The 20373-nt window shown below is 47.6% G+C and overlaps 1 pseudogene; it reads right to left on the bottom strand.

Annotated features, from left to right (window-relative positions):
* Window positions 1–12170: 12170 nt before the first annotated feature.
* On the bottom strand, window positions 12171–12749 carry LOC131755918 (ferritin light chain pseudogene; annotated as a pseudogene).
* Between the last annotated feature and the right edge of the window lie 7624 nt (window positions 12750–20373).

Below are 20373 nucleotides of genomic sequence, written 5' to 3'. Positions count from 1 at the left end.
CCCTACTCAGAAAGTCCCTCCTCCAGGAAGCCTTCTCTGACATTTCCTTTCCAGGCTCATCAGGGTGCTTCCAACCCCATCCCTTCCTCCAGCCCAGCCCTGACCCCACAGCGCTGGGAGTGTGTGTGCTTGGCTCTGTCTGCCCCAGACTGGGGGCTTCTTGAAGGCTTGGGCAGGGATGATGCTACTCTGGGCCCCCATCCTTTGGCTGGGCCTGAAGAAGAGGTGGCAGAGAATTGGGGTGCTGGGGCCTGGGGCAGTGAAGGCTGGTATCAGGTCCAGCCATCAGAGGATAGAGGGGAAGAGGGTGCCCCAGGAACATCCTTTCTCCTGGGGTACCAAGTCCTTGCTCTACTGCTCAGGACTCCTGGCCCCAGGCATCCATCCCTGTGCCTACTCCCAGCTTCCTGGCCTCAGAGAGGATGGGCCGCTGTGCAAAGCAGATCGTGGGGGTGTGTAAAGTGTGACGGGGTGTGTGCAGCAACAGATACAAGGAGGGGTGTCACACAACAAGGCTCCTACTGGACAAATGGAGTCCAGGCCCTCCCCACCTCCAGCTGTGTAGCCCCACCCAAGCCTCTGGCTCCACTGGGTCTCAGCCTCAGCTTCTGTGCAGTGGGATTATCGCCCAGCTATGGGGGTGGAGGGCTGAGGCTCTCAATGTGATGCCCTGGGCATTCAGCAGGTGCTTAGTAGAGACGTCTCTCTGCTCATGTCACCATCATGTCCATCTGACTGCAGCTGGTTGGGAGGCTGGACCAGTCCTCCTCTTTCCGTGGGACTCATTTCCTTTCTAGGGATAAGGAAACCAAGACCTGAGGGGCAAGTAAGGTGGGTAGAGTTGTAGGGAACGATCCCACCATGGGATCCTGCACGTGTCCATACAGGCCACGCAGACCTCATCTGAGTCTTGTCAGAATGCCTGGGTCCCCTGGTAACCCAGAGTTTGGAGGCCTGGGAGGAGTTTCTCGGAAGCCATCACCACTCACCTCCTTACCTCTCTTGGAAAGCTGTCATGGGAGAGCTTCTCATGCCTCCCAGGTATGAGCGTCCCCAGGAAATTAACAGAAAATTCAACTTCTAAAGTGAACAGGACTTCCCTGGTGGTGCAGTGGTTAAGAATCTGCCTGCCAATGCAGGGGCCACGTGTTCGAGCCCTGGTCTGGGAAGATCTCACATGCCGTGGAGCAACTAAGCCCTGAGCCGCAACTACTGAGCCTGCACTCTAGAGCGCGTGAGCTACAACTACTGAGCCCGCGTGCCACAACTACTGAAGCCCACGCGCCTAGAGTCCATGCACTGCAACAAGAGAAGCCACCGCAGTGCAAAGTCCGTGAACCGCAACGAAGAGCAGCCCCCGCTCGCCGCAACTAGAGAAAGCCCGTGTGCAGCAACGAAGACCCAATGCAGCCAAAAATAAATAAATACATTTATATTAAAAAAAAATAAAGGAAACGGATCAACAGGCAGATGGAAGAGATGGATAGGGCAAGGTATGTGAAAAGGGCATGGATTTTCCATGTCCTCTTCCAGCGCACCACCCTCCCAGCACCTCTGCATGTTCATCAACCCAGAAGCTCTCCAGAGCCCATCCTTTGGGGTTTTATGGAAGCTTCCTTACATAGACACAGTTGATTAAGTCATTGGCCATTGGTAATTGAACTCTAGCTCCAACCCCTCTTCCATCCCCGGAATTGGGGGGTATGGGGAGGTTGGGGCTGAATGTTCCAACCCTCTAATTGCCCGGTTTGTGCTCCTAGCAACCAGCCTCTATCCTTGAGTTGTTTTTCAAAAGTCACCTCTATAACATAACGAAAGACACCTTTATCTCTCTCTTCACAGGAAATCCCAAGGGTTTTAGGAGCTCTAGGCCAGAAATGGGGTGAAAGACCAAATGTATATTTCTTATTTTAGGTCACAGTATCACATATATAAAGGGAATCATGTAGCATGTGGCCTTTTGGATCTGGCTTCTTTCACTCAGCATGTTTTCAGTGTTCATCTATGTTGGAGTGTGTATCAGTGCTTTTCTCTTTTTTATGACCGAATAGTATTCCAGCATATGAAGACACCACACTTCATTCATCCATTCATCCATTGATGGTCATTGGGTTGTTTCCACCTTTTGAACTATTGTGAGTAGTGCTTTCTTGAACACATACATGAAGATTTGAGGACCTGTTTTCAATTCTTGTGAGGTTGTACCCAGAAGGGGAATTGCTGGGTCACTCTATGTGTAACTTTTTGAGGCATCACAAAAATGTTTTCTACAGCCTTCTGCCTTTTTATTTTTAAATTTTTATCAAGATATGACTTACAGAAAGCAAAAAGGCCTAATCTTAGGTGTTGAGTTCGATGACATTTCACATAACCACCTCCCGAAATGAGGTTCCAGAACATTCCCGGCTCCATCACTCTCCCTTCCTTCAGATAACAGCTGTGCCCACCTCCGTTGCCATGGATGACTTTGCCTGTTTCCTAACTTGATGTAAACAGAACCAGCCAGTGCATCCTCTTTTCTGTATGGTGACTTTCACTCAACACCATGGCTGTTCTTCACCTATTGTGCGCCTTGTTCTTTTTCTTTGCTGTATAGTATTCCACCATGCATGTCCAGGAGTGGAGCTGCTGACTCATGAGTGGGTGTCTGTCACTTTACGAGCAGGACCAGTAATTAGTTCCCTTGATTCCTGGAACTTCTCAAGGGGACACAGCCCGTGGGTTGTCCCTAGGGACAGGAAAGGGTGACATTAGCTCCATGGTGGTTTCCACTTCACCAAATTCTGGAATGCTGGCAGCCAGGCCGATCTGGCTCCCCTTCACAGCATTGCTAGCCGATGACCTCATGGCCAGTCCCATGGCCAAGCTGGGAGGAACAGTGGGGCAGGCTGCAGGCAGCCAGCCAGCGATGAGCTCAGTCGGCCGGGACCCTGCATTCCTCACTGGCAGCTTCCACGAGTCCCAGAGGCCACGTCACGGCAGAGGTAAACAGAGCACAGAGGCTGGGGGTCAGGCTGTTCCCTCCACTTGGCTTAGCTCCCAACCTCCTAGAATTTCTCCTCACCACCTTCTGTTGGCCGTAGGCACCCTCATCAGACACACACGACACACAAGAAACAACCCAAACCCAGTTGTTGGTTTCTCATTATGTGAGGCAAACACAGTCATGACACGAGATCCAGAAGAGGTGAAAAAGCAGGTTATTTAAAAATCTCTTGAGTTCAACGGACAAGGAGAACTGCTGTCCTGTAGCTGTGAACGTCCCTCCAGGCCAACATGTGCCTGTGTCATCGATGGGGGTCCACAGGCAGCCTGGGTTCAAATCATGGCTTAGCCCTTGAGATGCCAAGCAGATTTGGGAAGCATTACTAATCTCTCCAAACCTCAGTTTCTCAGTGCAGCCTGTTTCTCAGTATTAGCCTCTTATAGGGCAGCACTGAGTAGATGAAGTGTGATTGGAGCTACACTCCCCAAAACTAATAACTATTGGTATTATGGGTAATTGGCCAATAATGTCTCAGCTTCAGCTAGAGTTGAGCTCAGATAGGTCTGGCAAGCTTACTTAGAGAGGATGGCCCTCACTGGCAAACTCCTATTTACCTCTTAAACCCCAGTTTGATGCCCCATCTTCCAATAAGACTTCCTTGTTCTCTGCCCAGGTTCCCTCAGGCTGAGGGGGCCTCCCTCTGGCCTCATCCTGACCACACAAGGCTGGAGGATCTGAGTCTGGCTCTGTGCCCTGCCAGACCAGAGCTTTCTGGGACCAAGTCCCAGTATCACTGTGTTAGTTTCCTGTGGCTGCCGTAATAAATTGCCACAAACTGGGTAGTTTAAAGCAACAGAAATTTATTCTGTCACAGTTCTGGAAGCCAGAACTTTGAAATCATAGGTCGGCAGGGCCGTGCTCCCTGCAAAGGCTCTCGGGGAGGAGGCTTCCTTGTCTCTTCCAGCTTCTGGGGGCCCCAGGTGTTCCTTGGCTTGTGGCTGCATCACTTCAGCCTCTGCCTCTGATTTCCCATGGCCTTCTCCTCTTCTCTGTCTATCCCTCCTCTTCTCTAAGGACACCTGTCAGTATGCAGTAAGTCCCCTACATGCAAACGAGTTCCATTCTGAGAGCGCGTTCATAAGTCCAGTTTGTAAGTCCAACAAAATTAGCCTACGTACCCAACTAACACCATCGGCTATGTAGTACTGTACTGTAATAGGTTTATAACACTTTTCACACAAATAATACATACAAAACAAACAAACATAAAAAATAATGAAAACATTTTAAATCTTACAGTACAGTCCCTTGAAAAGGACAGTAGTACAGCACAACAGCTGGCATCCAGGGCTGGCATTGAGTGAACAGGCAAGAAGGGTGACTGACTGCAGGAGGGAGAGGGGGTGGGAGATGGCAGAGCTGAAGGATCGTCAGCAACAGGAGACGGAGGGCAAGCTGCAATGTCACTCACGCCCCACGTTGATGGAATGTATGTTCGCATCTTTGAAAGTTCGCAACTTGAAGGTTCAGATGTAGAGGACTTACTGTATTTAGGGCCCAGTGTAAATCCAGAACAGTCTCATTTCAAGATCTTTAACTTAATTACTTCTGCAAAGACCCTTTGTCCAAATGAGGTCACGTTCACAGGGACTGAGGGATCCGTATCAGCTCATCAAGGGAGGTGTGGTCCAGAGAAGGGCCATGAAATTCCCTGAGAAACATGACAGCAGTGAATGATGGTGATAGTGTGGAGAGACACCTACATCTGCGGCAAAGTGTGGAGCAAAGAATAAATATCAGGGGAAAAATTTTGAGCACCTACTGTTACCAAACTGAACTCAGGTCAGCTCACCCTACACGCAACAAAGCCAATCTACTGACACCAGGTTGTGTTGAAGGAAAGTACGTTTATTGCAAGGCACCAAGCAAGGGAGTGGGAGACCAGCCTCCAATCCACTCCACCTTGGCCCCTGAGTTAGGGGTTTTTTTTAAAGGGGAAGAACAAAGAGGCTGAAATTAATCATCTTGTGACATTGCTGTGACATTTCTGTTTTTTAAAAATCAGAATTGTACCCATTCTTTTCTTTTTTAAAAATATTTATTTATTTGGTTGCACTGGGTGTTAGTTGCAGTGCTTGGGCTCCTTAGTTGTGGCATGTGAACTCTTAGTTGCAGCATGCATGTGGGATCTAGTTCCCTGACTAGGGATTGAACCCATGTCCCCTGCATTGGCAGGCGGATTCTTAACCACTGCACCACCAGGGAAGTCCTGGAGTACAGAGTCTTAACTACTGTGCCACCAGGGAAGCCCCTGCTGTGACATTTCTTAATCGTAGTTTCAGGCATCAGGTTATGTATGGTTTACGATTCTCTGGCCAGGTGGTCCAGGGCTCTGGGGTCTGTGAGCTCATCTCACCCCGGAGAAACAAGCTGAGTTTGTGTGTTAGCGATGTTATCTACAATATCAATATCAATATCAATAACAATATCAATATCAATCTACAATATCAATATCAATAACAATACAATAGCAATAACAATATCAATGTTGGTAAACATCAGCAATTTTAATCATCTGACTCTGGTTGATTAGTGTTCAGTTAGCACAGGATTGAGGTCAGACGGGACAAGAAAGGGAGCGAAGTTTGAGATAGAGGGATTAATCCTAAACTTGGTAAGGGAACTCGGTTTTAGGGGGGCTCAGTTTCACTACTATGTGTCTGGCACATAAGACATAATCCTTATAAGACCTGATGGGGGCGGATCATGATCTTCACTTCACAGGTGACAACCTGAGGCTGGAGAGGCATTGTACCAAGGCCAGAAACCAGTGAAGCTGGGCTTGAAGCCCAGGCAGCCAGCCCCCTAGCCTGCTTCGTCTCCCCCAGAGCCTCTAAAAAGAAGGGATCTGGCCACTCTCAGGGGCCAGCATGAGATGTGGGGCAGGGAGGAGGAAGACGAATTCTCCCTCTACCCTTCTGAGTTCTTGGCTGAGACCCCCTGGAAAAAAAGACAGACTAGCAAGAGAAAAACACACAGAAGTTTAACATGTATACCTCGTGTATATATGGGAGATACAGAGGGAAACTGAGTAAAACTCCCCGAGAGGGCCCCAGCCACTCCCTTAAATACCATCTTCCGCTAAAGACAAAAGAAAGGTGCTGGGCCTGGGGTGGGTGTAGAGGCGAATTCTGGGAGGTGACCAAGAAAAGCACAGTAAACAAGGGTAAGATTCGTTCTGCAGGTTTTAATTTGTGCTCTCTCCACTGATAAGATTCTCCAGGGATTTAGAGCCATGCTCTCCCTCCTCATACAGAGAGGGAGACACACTTAACAAATGGAGACTGCTTTTATAAATGTAAATGCCCCTTACAAAAGCATAACTTCTACTCTGTTTTCAGAGTTTCTCCTGTACCTGCAGTTTCTCAAAAGAATCTTTATGCCAAAGAGGTAGGCACCTTCTGCTACCCTTCAGGTGGGACTGATAAAATTGCAATGTTGGGCATATGATGGGTTTGCAATACCTGGGCATTGGGGGAAGAACCCTGGCTCAGGGAAGGGAGATCCAGGTTCGAATCCTGATCATGCCAGTTCCTGGCTGTGTGACCTTGGGCAGGTGGCTTGGCCTCTCTGTTCCACTCGTCCTTCAATGTCCTGAGCCCTGGACAGGCCACAGCTGTGAGGATCCACAGGTCTTTCTCCTTGTGCTCACATGAGAGGTGCTTTACACTTGATCTTAGCCAAAAGGCCGAGAAGCGATGAGAGGTGCTTTAAAGGAACTCATTTATCCATTCACTCCTTCATCCATTCGCTCCACAGATATTTCTTTAACATCGATTATGTGCCAGACCTCCTTTCAAGTAGCAAAAGAAAAGTCTCTAGGCATGCGAGGAGTAGAGGAAAGGGTGATTCTGGCAGGGGAACACAGCATGTTCAAAGACCCTGTGGTCAGACAGGCAACTCTAGGCACCAGGCTGGCAAAGGAACTTGAAAGCTGATGCAGGCCCATGAGGCCATTCACAGCAGACAAGCCTGGTTCAAATCCGAGTTTGGCTTCTCCTTGGCTCTGTGACAGGGGCAAGCAAGCACTTCACATCCTAGAATCTTTTCCTGTCAAAAGCAGTTTTCCTCACCTGGAGAGGTTTTTTTTGCAGCTCTTCACAGTCAAGGTAAGTTTAAAAAAAAAATCTGTGAGCATGTGAATGCACCCCCAAAGTTGCCCAATTGATGGCCAGGGTTACTTGAGCAAAGTCACTTTTATTTTATTTTATTTTATTTTATTATTAAAACAATTAAAAAATTATTTTCCATTATGGTTTACTACAGGATACCGAATGTTTTTTTTTTTTTTTTTTTTTTTTTTTTTTTTTTTTTTGGTGGTACGGGGGCCTCTCACTGTTGTGGCGTCTCCCGTTGCGGAGCACAGGCTCCGGACGCGCAGGCTCAGTGGCCATGGCTCACGGGCCCAGCCGCTCCGCGGCACGTGGGATCTTCCCGGACCGGGGCAAGAACCCGCGTCCCCTGCATCAGCAGGCAGACTCTCAACCACTGCGCCACCAGGGAAGCCCCTAGGACCTTGTTTTTAAATAAATTTTTAAATTGTGGTAAAATACATATTACATGAAATGCATCATTTTAACCATTTAAACATGTGCAACTTAGTGGCATTTAGCACATTCTCAGCGTGGTGTAACCATCACCATTATCTATTTCCAGAACTTTCCCATCACCGCAAAAGGAAACCATGTCCCCATCAGCAGTCACTCCCCATGCCCCTCCTCCAGCCCTTGGCAACCACGGAAACTGGCCCCAGGGAGTTAACAGAAGGAGATGACTAACAGGAATTCTTGAGTTTGCCTTACAGAGCAACAGATAGGGGAACAGCTTGTTGAAACCCCTCTGCTTGTAAACTGCCGTCACTGATTAAGCTTGCTTTCGTTATTTTTTCTTTCATTCTTTTCTTCCTCTCTTTAATTGCACACCTTCCCAGAGTCACGTAGCCCAGTTGTTTTACAAGAACTTGGAGTCAGCTCTTATTCAACTAAGGCTGATGGGGACCACTGACCCCAAAATTGGGGCCGTGAAAGCGTTGGATCAATGGCCTTTTGACGTCAGAAAACTCCACCCTCAGATCATGCTAAGTGCCTCCACTTTTGAAGATGCAGAAACATGTAACCCAGATACACCTGTGCAGAACACCGATTACCTCACCTTTTCCCCTACCTCCAATCACCTTTTCCTATGCCCAAGACCACCCTGCTTCTCCCATAAATATCCCAACCCCTTCGCCTTCGGGGAGGCAGATCTGAGACTTGTTCTCCCGCCTCGCTTGGCTGCCTTATGAATAAATTCTTCCTCTGCTGCAAACCTCAGAGTCTCAGTGTTTGGCTTGCTGTGTGTCAGGCAAATGGACCCAGTTCCGTAACACTGGTATCAACATGTGTGTACAAGTTTTTGTTTGAACAGCTGTTTTCAGTTTTCTTGGGTATATATCAAGGAGTGGAATTGCTGGGTCATGTGGTAATTTTATGTTTAACTTGTTGAGAAATCACCAAGCCTTCTCCTGTCAGTTTTATTTTTCATTATGAAATATTCCAGGCATATACACAAAAGTATCAATAATAAAGTAACAAACACCCCAGTACCTAGCACCCTGCTGAAGAAACGTTCCCAAGAGAGCTGAAGCCCGTGTACACCTCCACCACCCACCACTCATCAAGCCTTTGTCTAAAATTGGGATTTGATTTGATCATCCCCATACATGCCATATATATATATATATATATAGTAAGTATGTATATATATATATATATATATATATATATATATATATATAGTAAGTATATTTAAAATTTTATCAACAAAATGGTGCAATATGCAGCTCCAACCTCTCCTTCCCCTACAGGACCATCAAATAAAAACTATCAGAATTGACTTTGTTAGAACTCTGGAAAACAGAAATTTGTAACAACTAAGTGCATGTTGAAGCAAGAAAAGGGCAACTTGAAAATGGTAGGAAAACTTTGTGGCATTTCCACTTGCCTTTGCCCCACCCACTCTGCAGCTCGGCTGTGGTCTTTTTTTTTTAAATTTTGATTTATTTTTTATTTTTGGCTGCGTTGGGTCTTCATTGCTGCACACATACTTTCTCTAGTTGCAGCGAGCGGGGGCTACTCTTCACAATGGTGTGAAGGCTTCTCATTGTGGTGGCTTCTCTTGTGGAGCATGGGCTCTAGGTGCGTGGGCTTCAGTAGTTGTGGCACGCGGTCTCAGTAGCTGTGGCTCACAGGCCCTAGAGCACAGGCTTCAGTAGTTGTGGTGCACAGACTTACTTGCTCCGCGGCATGTGGGATCTTCCCAGACCAGGGCTCGAACACGTGGCCCCTGCATTGGCAGGCAGAATCTTAACCACTGTGCCACTAGGGAAGTCCTGCAGCTGTGGTCTTGTAGCGGAAGTAACCCATGTTTCCAGTGCAGGACCCTGGTCCTTAGATCTGGTGGGAGCAGTGCAGATCTTATTCACAAATTATTGTGTAGGTCTATTATAACCTGTCTGGGGCTTCCTGAAGGACTGACATGTGTGCTGACCTCTGAACTGCCTAACTTGGAGCTTGGGCTGGAAAAGTGGTGGGTGTTGCTCAAAAGCACTGCAAGCTGAACCAAACACATACAGACACTTAGGGGAAAAGGTTATGGTCAAAACATATTATCAACCACTTAAACCCTGAGAGGAAAAGCTGGGGGATATTATTTGGGAAATTAGGACATTCAAAAGCACCTGTGTATATGGAGGGAATTTAGAAATCCATGTACATATCCAGGGGCAAGACTTATGCTCAGAAAAGAACTGAGAAGACTCTGAGCTTCACCTCAGGCTGATCCTTAGTCTCAGTACAAACCTGGCTAAAAGTTAAAGGAGTATTCCAGCACAGAACCCATCTACAAACACTGGGAGATGCAGATTTTGTTTGTTTGTTTGGGTTTTTCATTTTTATCTCCTGGCATTCAAGGAAACCTCTGTCAAGACATTAGCTGAACATGAGCTAAATGCACAGAGAAATCAGTGACCACACATGAAAAGGAATACAGTCTTTGCAAAAATAGTTTGGCAAAGTACCTAAACAAAAGGAATACTATAGCCTTCAACAATTCAAAACAATATCAAAACAGCAAAACCCTCAGGAAGGCGTAGAACCTGATTTCCAGAGTTTGTCACATTATAATATTCAAATGCCTAGTTTTCAACAAAAAAATCACAAGGCATAAAAACATGAAAGTATGGCCCATTCAAAGGAACAAAGTAATTGACAGAAATCATCCCTAAGGAAGCCCAGACATCAGAACTACTAAACAAAAACTTTAAAACAACTATTTTAAACATGCTCAAAAGCTAAAGGAAAAAAGAAAGAAAAAAATGCTAAAGGAAAACATGAAAAAAGAACTAAAGGAAATCAGGAAAATGGTTTATGAACAAAATGAGATTATCAATAAAGAGACACAAATTATAAAAAGAAACCAAACAAATTCTGAATCTGAAAAGTACAATAACTGAAATGAAAAATTCACTAGAGGTGTTCGACAGAAGATATGAGCAGGTAGAAGAAATAATCAGCAAACCTGAAGACAGGACAATTGAAATTATCAAGTCTGAAGAGCAGAAATAAGAATGAAGAAAGTTGAACTGAGTCTAGAGGACCTGTAGGACACCATCAAGAGGACCAACATATATATTATGAGAGTCCCAGAAGGAGGAGAGAGAGAGAGAGGAAAGGCAGAAAGAATATTTGAAGAAATAATGGCCAAAAACTTCCCAAATTTGATGAAAGATACAAATCTACACATCTCACAGGCTCAATGAACTCCAAGTAGAATATACTCAGACCCACACTGAGACACACTGTAATCAAACTGTTGAAAGCCAGAGACGAAAAGCGAATCTTGAAAGTAGCAGGAGAAAGCTACTTATCAAGTACAAGGGATCCTCTATAAGATCAACAACCAGTTTCTCATCAGAAACCCTAGACTCCAGAAAGCAATGAAATGACATATTTAAACTGCTGAAAGAAAAACTGTTGACCAAGAATTCTATATCCAGCAAAACTGTTCTTCAAAAATAAGGGAGAGGGAACTTCCTGGCTGGTGGTCCGGTGGTTAGGACTTGGTGCTTTCACTGCCAGGGCCTGGGTTCAGTTCCTGGCTGGGGAACTGAGATTCCACAAGCCGTGCTGAATGGCCAAAAAAAAAAAAAAGAAAGAAAGAAGGAAAGAAAAAGGGAGAAATCAAGACATTCTTAGCTAAGCAAAAGTTGAGGGAGTTTGTTACCATTATACTTGCCATGCAAGAAATGCTAAAGGGAGTCCTGCCGGTTAAAATGAAAGGACCCTAAACAGTAACTCAAAGCTGTATCTAAGACTTGAAGGGAGAAGTAAATAGTTCTACAATAACAGTTGGAGACTTCAATACCCCACTTTTAATAATGGATAGAACATCTAGACAGAAGATTAAAGATATGGAGGATTGAGCAACTCTCTAAACCAACTAGACCAAACAGACATCTATAGAACACTCCAACAGCACAATACACATCTCTATCAAATGCACATGGAACATGCTCCAGTATAGATCAGCTATTAGGCAAAAAAGCAACTCTCAATACATTTTTTGGCATCATTTATTTTATTTTATATTATTTTATTTTATTTATTTTTTGCAGTACATGGGCCTCTCACTGCTGTGGCCTCTCCCACCATGGAGCACAGGCTCCGGACGTGCAGGCTCAGCGGCCATGGCTCACGGGCCCAGCCGCTCCGCGGCATGCAGGATCCTCCCAGACCGGGGCACGAACCCGCGTCCCCTGCATCGGCAGGCGGACTCTCAACCACTGTGCCATCAGGGAAGCCTAATTTTATTTTTTATTGACGTATAGTTGATGTACAATATTATATAAGTTACAGGTGTACCCTCAATAAATTTTAAAAGGCTGAAATCATCTCCAGCTACAATGGAATAAAGCTAGAAATCAATAACAGAAGGAAAGCTGGAATGTTCACAAATATGTGGATATTAAACAACACACTCTTTTTTTTCCACTGCAGAAAGTTTTATTGTTTCCATTTGGTCCAAGGCTTGGGAGAGGGCCCCAGGGTGGTTAAAAAGCTGCCTCGTGGCTGCAGAGACGGGCTTCAAGCAGAAGCCCTGACACCAGAGGGGCTCCTCAGAGGCTGCTGGGCTCCAGAGGCTCCTAGTCATGCTTGAGGGTATTTCCTAGAGATACTCGCCCAGCCCAGCCTGGGGACCAGCCAGCCTGTGGAGGTTGGTCAGGTGACACCCATCTTCTTGATGAGTTTCACCTCCTCATCTAGGAAGCGGCTCTCCAGGAAGTCACAGAGGTGGGGGTCTGCATGGGCAGAACCCAGGGTGTGCAGATCCAAAAGGGCCTGGTTCAGGTTCTTCTCAATGAGAATGGCGTCTTCCACAGCGTCCTGGGTTTTACCCCGCTCATGTTGAGAAGGCTTCTGCGCATCCTGGAAGAGGGCACGGCCGCCGCGCTGGTTTTGCATTTTCAAGAGACACTCAGCGCCCTCACACTTCTCTTTGGCCAATTCGAGGAAAAAGTGGCCCACACCCTCCAGAGCCACATCATCGGGATCAAACTAGAAGCACAGAGAGAGGTAGGTGTAGGAGACCCACCGATGCATGTTGACCAGGTGGTTGAGGTGGCCTCCACCTCGGTGGAATAATTCTGATGAATCCGGGAGCTCATGGTTGATCGGTGATAAGGAGTTAATCTCGAAAAATGGTGTTGGCTGGTCCCGGTGACCGAGGATAGCTGAGTGGCTGATTCTGAAGGTTGCGACTGGAAAAAATGTTGGAGGGTGGCCAGAGGCTGGAGCAAAGGGTGTCCCTGGGTCTGTTCCATCCAAACACTGTTGAAGCAAGAGACAGATGCACGGGACTGCTGAGCACACTGCTAACACACTTAAAGAAACGATGCATCAAAGAAGGAATCACGAAAGAAATTGGAAAATACCTGGGGATGAATGAAAACAAAAATACAACACATTAACGAACCAAACTTGGGTCCGCTCGCCCATGTGCAGTAAAGCCAATCTATTGACACCAGGTCGTAGTGAAGGAAAGTGCAGCATTTATTGCAGGTACCAAGCAAGGTGTCCAGGTAGCTAGTGTTCAAAACACCCGAACTCCGTGGTGGCTTTCAGGGAAAGGTTTTTAAGGACAAGGTGAGGGAGGGGTGTTGTGGGTGTGTGATCAGCTCATGGACATTCTTCTGATTGGCTGGTGGTGAGGTAATCGGGAGTCAACATCATCAACCTTCTGGTTCCAACTGGCCTGAGGTCTACGTGATTGCGGGCAGCATATGGTTACCCTCTTCCACCTGGTGGAGTTTTCAAGTATCTGAAAAACAGCTCAAAGGATGTGGCTCAGAATATTATCTATAGCCCTTGAGATGGAACTAAAGGTTCTTGACTTTGTTTAATGGCTAAACTAGTATTATTTTGTCTTGCTTGACTGTTTCCCCTCCTTTCTGCATTTTCTCACTTCTCTGATTAAATTTATGCTTTGGAACTTGAGGAAGGCCCAGGAGCCTAATGTTCTTCTAAAGACAAGAGGCAGGCGGAGGACATGGTGGGGTCATGGGAGAGGGTGGTCTGTCCCAGGAAGACCTCATAGGGTCCTGGTCAATTATAAACATACTAAAAGTTATCAAGAACCTAACTTTATACTTTGAGGAAGTAGGAAAAGAGGAGTAAACTAAAATCAAAGGTAGTAGAAGTTAGGAAATCATAAAGATTAGAGCAGACATAAATTAAATAGAGAATAAAGAAATAATAGAGAGACTTCCCTGGTGGCGCAGTGCTTAAGAATCCACCTGCCAATGCAGTGGACACAGGTTTGAGCCCTGGTCCGGGAAGATCCCACAGGCCATGGAGCAACTAAGTTCGTGCGCCACAACTACTGAGCCTGCACTCTAAAGCCCACAAGCCACAACTACTGAGCCTGTGTGCCACAACTACTGAAGCCCATGCGCCTAGAGCCCGTGCTCTGCAGCAAGAGAAGCCACCGCCATGAGAGGCCCACGCGCTGCTGCGAAGAGTAGCCCTCCGGCTCGCCGCAACTAGCGACAAGCCGGCGAGCAGCCATGAAGACCCAACTCAGCCAAAAATAAAAATTAATTAATTAATTTAAAAACAAAAAGAACCAAAAAACTTCGGGATTTCCCTGGTGGTCCAGTGGTTAAGACTCTGCGCTTCCAATGCAGGGGACGCAAGTTTGATCCTTGGTCAGGGAGCTAGGAACCCATATGCCACGCTGTGTGACCAATAATAATAATGATAATAAACCTTCCAACAGAGAAGTCCAAGACCAGATGGCTTCACTGGTGAATTCGGAATCATTTATGGAATAATACCAATTCTTATCTAATTCTTCGAAAAAATAGAAGGGGAAGTGACAGTTCTAACGAGGCCAGAATTACTCTGATAATAATGACAGGTAAACATATTGGAAGAAAAGAAAATTACACACTGTGAGATAATAGGAAAAAAATATATATAGGTCCCTGTCCCCGGTTCCTGGCACAGAGCTCCTGAAAACCTTGTAACTTCCTACGTGATAAGAACGCTAGGAGCATCTTTTGTTCTAATATTTGATCTTTGACCCTAGTTCCTGACACAGAGTTCCTAGATACTCTGGAATTTCCTGGGTGATAGGAGTGTCTTTCGTTGTAATGATGGGACTGGGTGGGCTCGTGGATGGCTCCTGGATGGGGGCTGGTCACCAGAAGGGCCAAGCCATGATTAGGAGTTTGGAATTTTTCAGCCACACTCCCTCTCCCACCATTCTCCAGAGAGGGGGGATGGCCTGAAAATGGAGTTAATGATTGATCATGCCTACGTGATGACGCCTCCATAAAAATCTCAAAAGTACCGGGTTCAGAGAGCTTCCGGGCTGGTGAACACGTGGAGGTGCCGCAAGAGGGCATGGAAGCCTTGCGCCCCTTCCGGATGCCTTGCCTTCCACATATCTGTATCCTTCTCATGTTCTTCTTCTTCTTCTTCTTTGCCGGGGGGGCGGGGGGCGCGCTTAAAACAGTAGCAATTTATTTTCTCATAGTTCTGGAGGATACAAGTCTGAAATCAAGGTATTGATAGGGCCACGCTCTTTCTGAGATCTATAGGGAAGAATCCTTCCTTGCCTCTTCTAACCTCAGGTGTTTGCCAGCAATCCTTGGTGTTCCTCGGCTGGTAGATGCATCACTCCCAATTTATTTTTAAATTAAATTAAATTAAATTAATTTATTTATTTTTGGCTGCGTCGGGTCTTCGTTGCTGCGCGTGGGCTTTCTCTAGTTGCGGTGAGCGGGGGCGACTCTTCGTAGCGGAGCGCAAGCTTCTCATTGCCGTGGTCCTCGTTGCGGAGCACGGGCTCTAGGCGCCCGGGCTTCAGTAGTTGTGGTGCACGTGCTTAGTTGCTCCGCAGCATGTGGGATCTTCCTGGACCAGGGCTCGAACCCCTGTCCCTCCATTGGCAGGGGGATTCTTCACCATTGCGCCATCAGGGAAGTCCCGAGATACCATTTTATACCCATTAGCATGGCTATTAGCAAAATAACAAGTGTTGGTGTGGAGAAATTGGAACCCTCTTGGACCTCCGGGGGAAATGTGAAATGGTGCAGCTGCCGTGGAAAACAGTTTGGCAGTTCCTCAAAAAGCTAAACACAGAATGACCATGTGATCCAGCAATTCCACTTCTGGATATATATTCAAAAGAATTGAAAGCAGGGACTCAAACTGAGCTTGTACACCAATGTACACAGCAGCACTATTCACAATAGCCAAAAGGTGGAAACAATGTAAATGTCCACCAATAACTGAATGGCTAAACAAAATTTGGTATATCCACACAATGGACTATTACTCAGCCATAAAAATAGAATGATGTTCTGATCCATGCTACAACGTGGATGAACCTTGAAACATTATGCTGAGTGAAATAAGCCAGTCACAAAAGGACAAACATTACATTATTCCACTGGTCGGAAATGTCTAGAATATGCAAATTCATAGAAACAGGAAGTCGATTTTAGGTTACCAGGGGCTGGAGGAAGAGGGGGTAGAAATGAGGATTATTGCTTAACAGTTACAGAATTTCCGTTTGGCGGTGATGGAAAAGTTTTTGAAGTAGATAGTGGTGAGGTACTATGTGTATGCTCAACATTTCAGATGTACTTAATGTCACTAACAGTCCACTTAAAAATGGTTAAAATGGCAAATTCTATGTATGTTATATATATTTTACCACAATACAAAAATGCAAATTAAAAAACTTTATAAAAATGGTATCACACTGTTACAATTATTTTCACTCAAGGGTCTGGATTGGAGATTTTTGCCTGCAAGTCTGGCTCATCCTTTTTCACTGCTGTATGGTACTCCATCATAAGAACACACCCTAACATTTCCCTAGTTTCCAGCTCCTTCTTATTATGAACCATGCTGCTGGGAAGGCATACACATGTAGGTTTCTATGGGGTTCACACTAGGACCAGGTGGGAGAGTCCAGCCATCCTCAGCTATGTTAGAATGGCCAAATTGTTCTTCTGAGTGGTCAAGCCAATTCCCACGCCCATCACCAGTGACTCTGTCCCCTGCTTAAGAGTGAAATGGGATCTCAGTGAATTTTTTTCCCTGATGACTAGATTGAGCTTCTATTTATTGGTTGTCCTGGGTTCATCTTCCAAGAATTGCCTTTTCATGCCTATACTGCATTGAATAGTGTGTCCCCAAATTCATGTCCACCAGAACCTCAGATTGTGACCTTGAAGGTCTTTGTAGATGTAATTATTTGCATTAAGATGAGGTCACACTGGAGTCGGGTGGGCCCTAAATCCAATGACTGATTACTTTGTAAGAAGCCACATGAAGACGGAAGCGGAGACTGGAGTCATGCAGCCACAAGCCAAGGGACGCCGACCAGTGCCAGAAGCCACCAGAAGCCAGGAGAGCAGCCTGGGACCAATTCTCCCTCACAGCCTCCAGCCCTGCTGACACTTTGATTTGGGACTTCTGGCCACCAGAACTGTGAGAGAATAAATTTCTGCTGTTGTAGCCAGAAATGTAAGACCCAGTTCGTGGTCATTGTTATGGCAAAAACAATGCCATCTGCCCATTTTTCTGTGTGGTATTTTTTCTTTCCGTCTAGTGTGTCTGGTGGAGTGCGGGCACTTCGTATGTCCTGGAAGCTATTCCTTGGTCAGTTAAATGCATCGCAGGTATCTCCTCTCTGTCCCTGGCTTATCTTTTCCATTTCTTTACGGATTTTTTTGGTGGCCGAAAGTTTGAAATTGTGACTGATTCCAAAGGACTGTACCAAAAGTATTCATTTTTTTTCCTTGTCAAGAGCAGGTTTTCATTTTTCAGGCAGTTAAGCCTGGGGTATAATTCTCTCTCTTCCGTGATGCTCCCAGCCGGCCGTGACTTCCCTGCCTTCAGGGCTTGGGCCTCTGCCAGCGCCCCTACCTCTCAGAATCAGAGCTCAGTGAGGGAAGAATGGGGACAGCTAAGTGTGAGTCAGCAGGGCCTGGGCTGCAGCGGGAGCGGGGGACGGAAGTGGTTGGCTCGGGCCCTGGGACCGGCTGTGTGGATTCCTGGCTTCGGGTGGTCACCAGCACAGCCCAGGCCGGGCAGGAAGTGGGCCAGCTGAGGCATCAGGCTTGGGGCCCCACATGCTCACTGCTCAGAACCCCTAACCTCCCCCACCTCCCATCCCCGCACACCCCCCTCCAGCGCCCTGGTTTGCATGCCTGCTCCTGTAATGGTTTCACTGACCACGGTGTGCATTTATGGAACACCTGCTGGGCGCTAGGCCCTGGCTGAGTGTGGACCCCCAGCCCTGTCAGGTGGCTGGAGGAATCAGTGCCCTGACACTGGAGGAAACTGAGGCCCAGAACAGGGCAGCCCTGTGCATGACTCACACAGCGTGGTGGTCCAGTCACCCAGCATCCCAAATCCTCCTCCTTGGCTGGCTGGGGCCCTCTCCACCTCTAGGTGTCCTCACCCTAAACATGGCAACTTAGAAGAAAAAACAGCTAGGAAGTTTCCACATTTTCTCTCTTTGCCTCCCTCAGTCCCTCTCTCTCTCTCTCCCTTGTTCTCTCTGCATTTCTGTTTTTCTGTTTCTCACCACCAACCCCCATCAGTGTGTGTGTGTGTGTGTGTGTGTGTGTGTGTGTGTGTGTGTGTGTGTGTCTGTGTGTGTGTTGGGGGTGGGGGCAGCCTGAACACACCCCCTCCTCTCTTCCAGGGGACCAGGACATGTACGGGCAGGTCTGGACACTCCTTATAGAAACTGCTGAATGCCTAGTGGCAAGATGCCAGGGCAGGAAGGAGCCAGTAGGAATGTTGAAGAGCGTGTGCAGGAAGGCCTAGTTTGGGATTTCTGGTGTGGTACTTAGCCCTTCTTATCCCCACCCAGGCCTGTCACACTCAAAGTGTACCAAGATGACCTCACCATCTTCCCCCAAAACTTTGGGTTTTGAGGGATGCATAGGAGTTCTCTAGGTGTAAATGGAGGAGGGGGGACTTCCAGGGAGAAAAGACAACCTGGTGTCAGCAGAGACAAGGGAAAAGGGGTTCAGATGTCCAGCAGAGGAGTCTGGCTTTCTCCTGTGGGCCAAGGGGAGCCACCGAGGGTGTGAGAGGTGGAGAGGGGTCCAGGCAGATCCCTGGAACGGGATGGACTCTTGTCTGAGACCCTCACCTTTAAGACCGAGAACATCCAAGCGAGAGCTGAGGGAAACTCTGTTGAATGGGGCCAAGCCTTACCCTTAAATGAGCCTCCCTGAATATACCTTAGACCCTTCAGCTGCCTGTCTGTCCCCCATCACAGCTGGGATCCCTGCACTGTACTCCCAGCCTGGGAGCTGCTGGTTTCCTGGTGTGTCCCCAGTCCAATGCCCAGCACACAGTAGGTAATTTATAGGTTCCTGGAGCAGCCAAGAGGAGATGGGGCTCTAGAGGCAGGGAACAGGCAGGGTGGGGGCCTCAGCTGGAGGAGGCGCCTGGCCTTCAGGGGCGTGTCATCCCCCTTCCCCTCCCCGGAGGCTCCTGTGCCTCCCTGCGCCCCCTGTTGGCCTCAGAATGGAACACCCAGCACCAACCCCTCTCCTCTCTCCCATAGCTTATTGCACACCTATTACGTGCCCAGTGCTGTTCTGGGTGCAACAGACACAGGGGACTACAGACAGACCTGCCTGTCCTCTGGGACTCCCATAGAACTAGTCAGTTACTACCCAGAGTATGTTGGCATGGGGGTGGGGGGGAACTAGGCGGCTATGGGAGGCAGAGGAGGTACCTGTATAGCCAAGAGGGCTTCCTGCAGGAGGAAGTAATAGTAGTTGTACTTACTAAGTAAGTACTATGTGCCAGAGCTGTAAAAGCAGAATCTCACTGAATTCTCACACAAGGCCCATAAGTGTGGGGAACTGAGGCTCAGGGAAGTGGGCCTCAGATCGTCCCCCACCCCTCAGCTTCTCATAGCCTTTGGAATAACACCCAGACCACTCGCCAGGCCTTGAGACCCTGCACCATCAGCCCTGCTACCTCTCCCACATCCCCTCCACCTGAATCACCCAATCCCCTCCACACACAGCCTCCCCTCTTGGCCTGCAACTTGTAGGGTACAGTTGAGGTCAGGGGGTTTCTCTCTGGGCAGCGTGGCCAAGGGGAGGCGGGGGTTCCCTTTGAACCGGGAGGTGAGGGGAGGTTTCCAGGATTGGGGAAAAGGATCCCCCATGTAAAAAGGACACAGCCCCTTCCAGTGACCACAGGAGCATCTATATGGTACACCTGGGACCCTGCTCACACCCCGGGGCTGTGGAAAGAGTCAGCCTTAGAAGCAAAACCACCGTGGCATAGACACCTCATCTTGGGGTGCAAAGACCTTGGGGGCTCAGGGACTTGGAGGGGGTACCCCCTCCCCTGGGACCCATGTTTCCAAAGACAAGCCATTTCCTTACTGCTGAAGCCCCTTCTTCTTCGAAGGCCACTGACTCTGGAGTGTCCCCATTCCTGCTGAGGACAGACATGGGGGGATGACTGAATCCTGTTTCTGGTGTTCAAGCTGCTCAGTCCAGAGTAGCCAGCTTGCGTTCACATTCCCGCCCCTCCTCTCCTTGGGACAAGGGGCTTCAACTGATAGAGCCTCAGTTTCCCCAGCTGTAAAAGGTGGTAATAGCACCTCCCCCACAGGGGAATTCTGCACACACTGGGGGTCAATATGATCACAATTCAAATCCCACCCCCCACCCCCCATGCTGTGTGACCATAGGCAAGTTACTCAACCTCTCTGTGCATCAGAACCAAGGC

Source organism: Kogia breviceps, chromosome 4, assembly GCF_026419965.1.
Source record: "Kogia breviceps isolate mKogBre1 chromosome 4, mKogBre1 haplotype 1, whole genome shotgun sequence".
NCBI classification, from domain to species: Eukaryota; Metazoa; Chordata; class Mammalia; order Artiodactyla; family Physeteridae; genus Kogia; species Kogia breviceps.
This window is presented reverse-complemented; position numbering and strand designations above follow the sequence as displayed.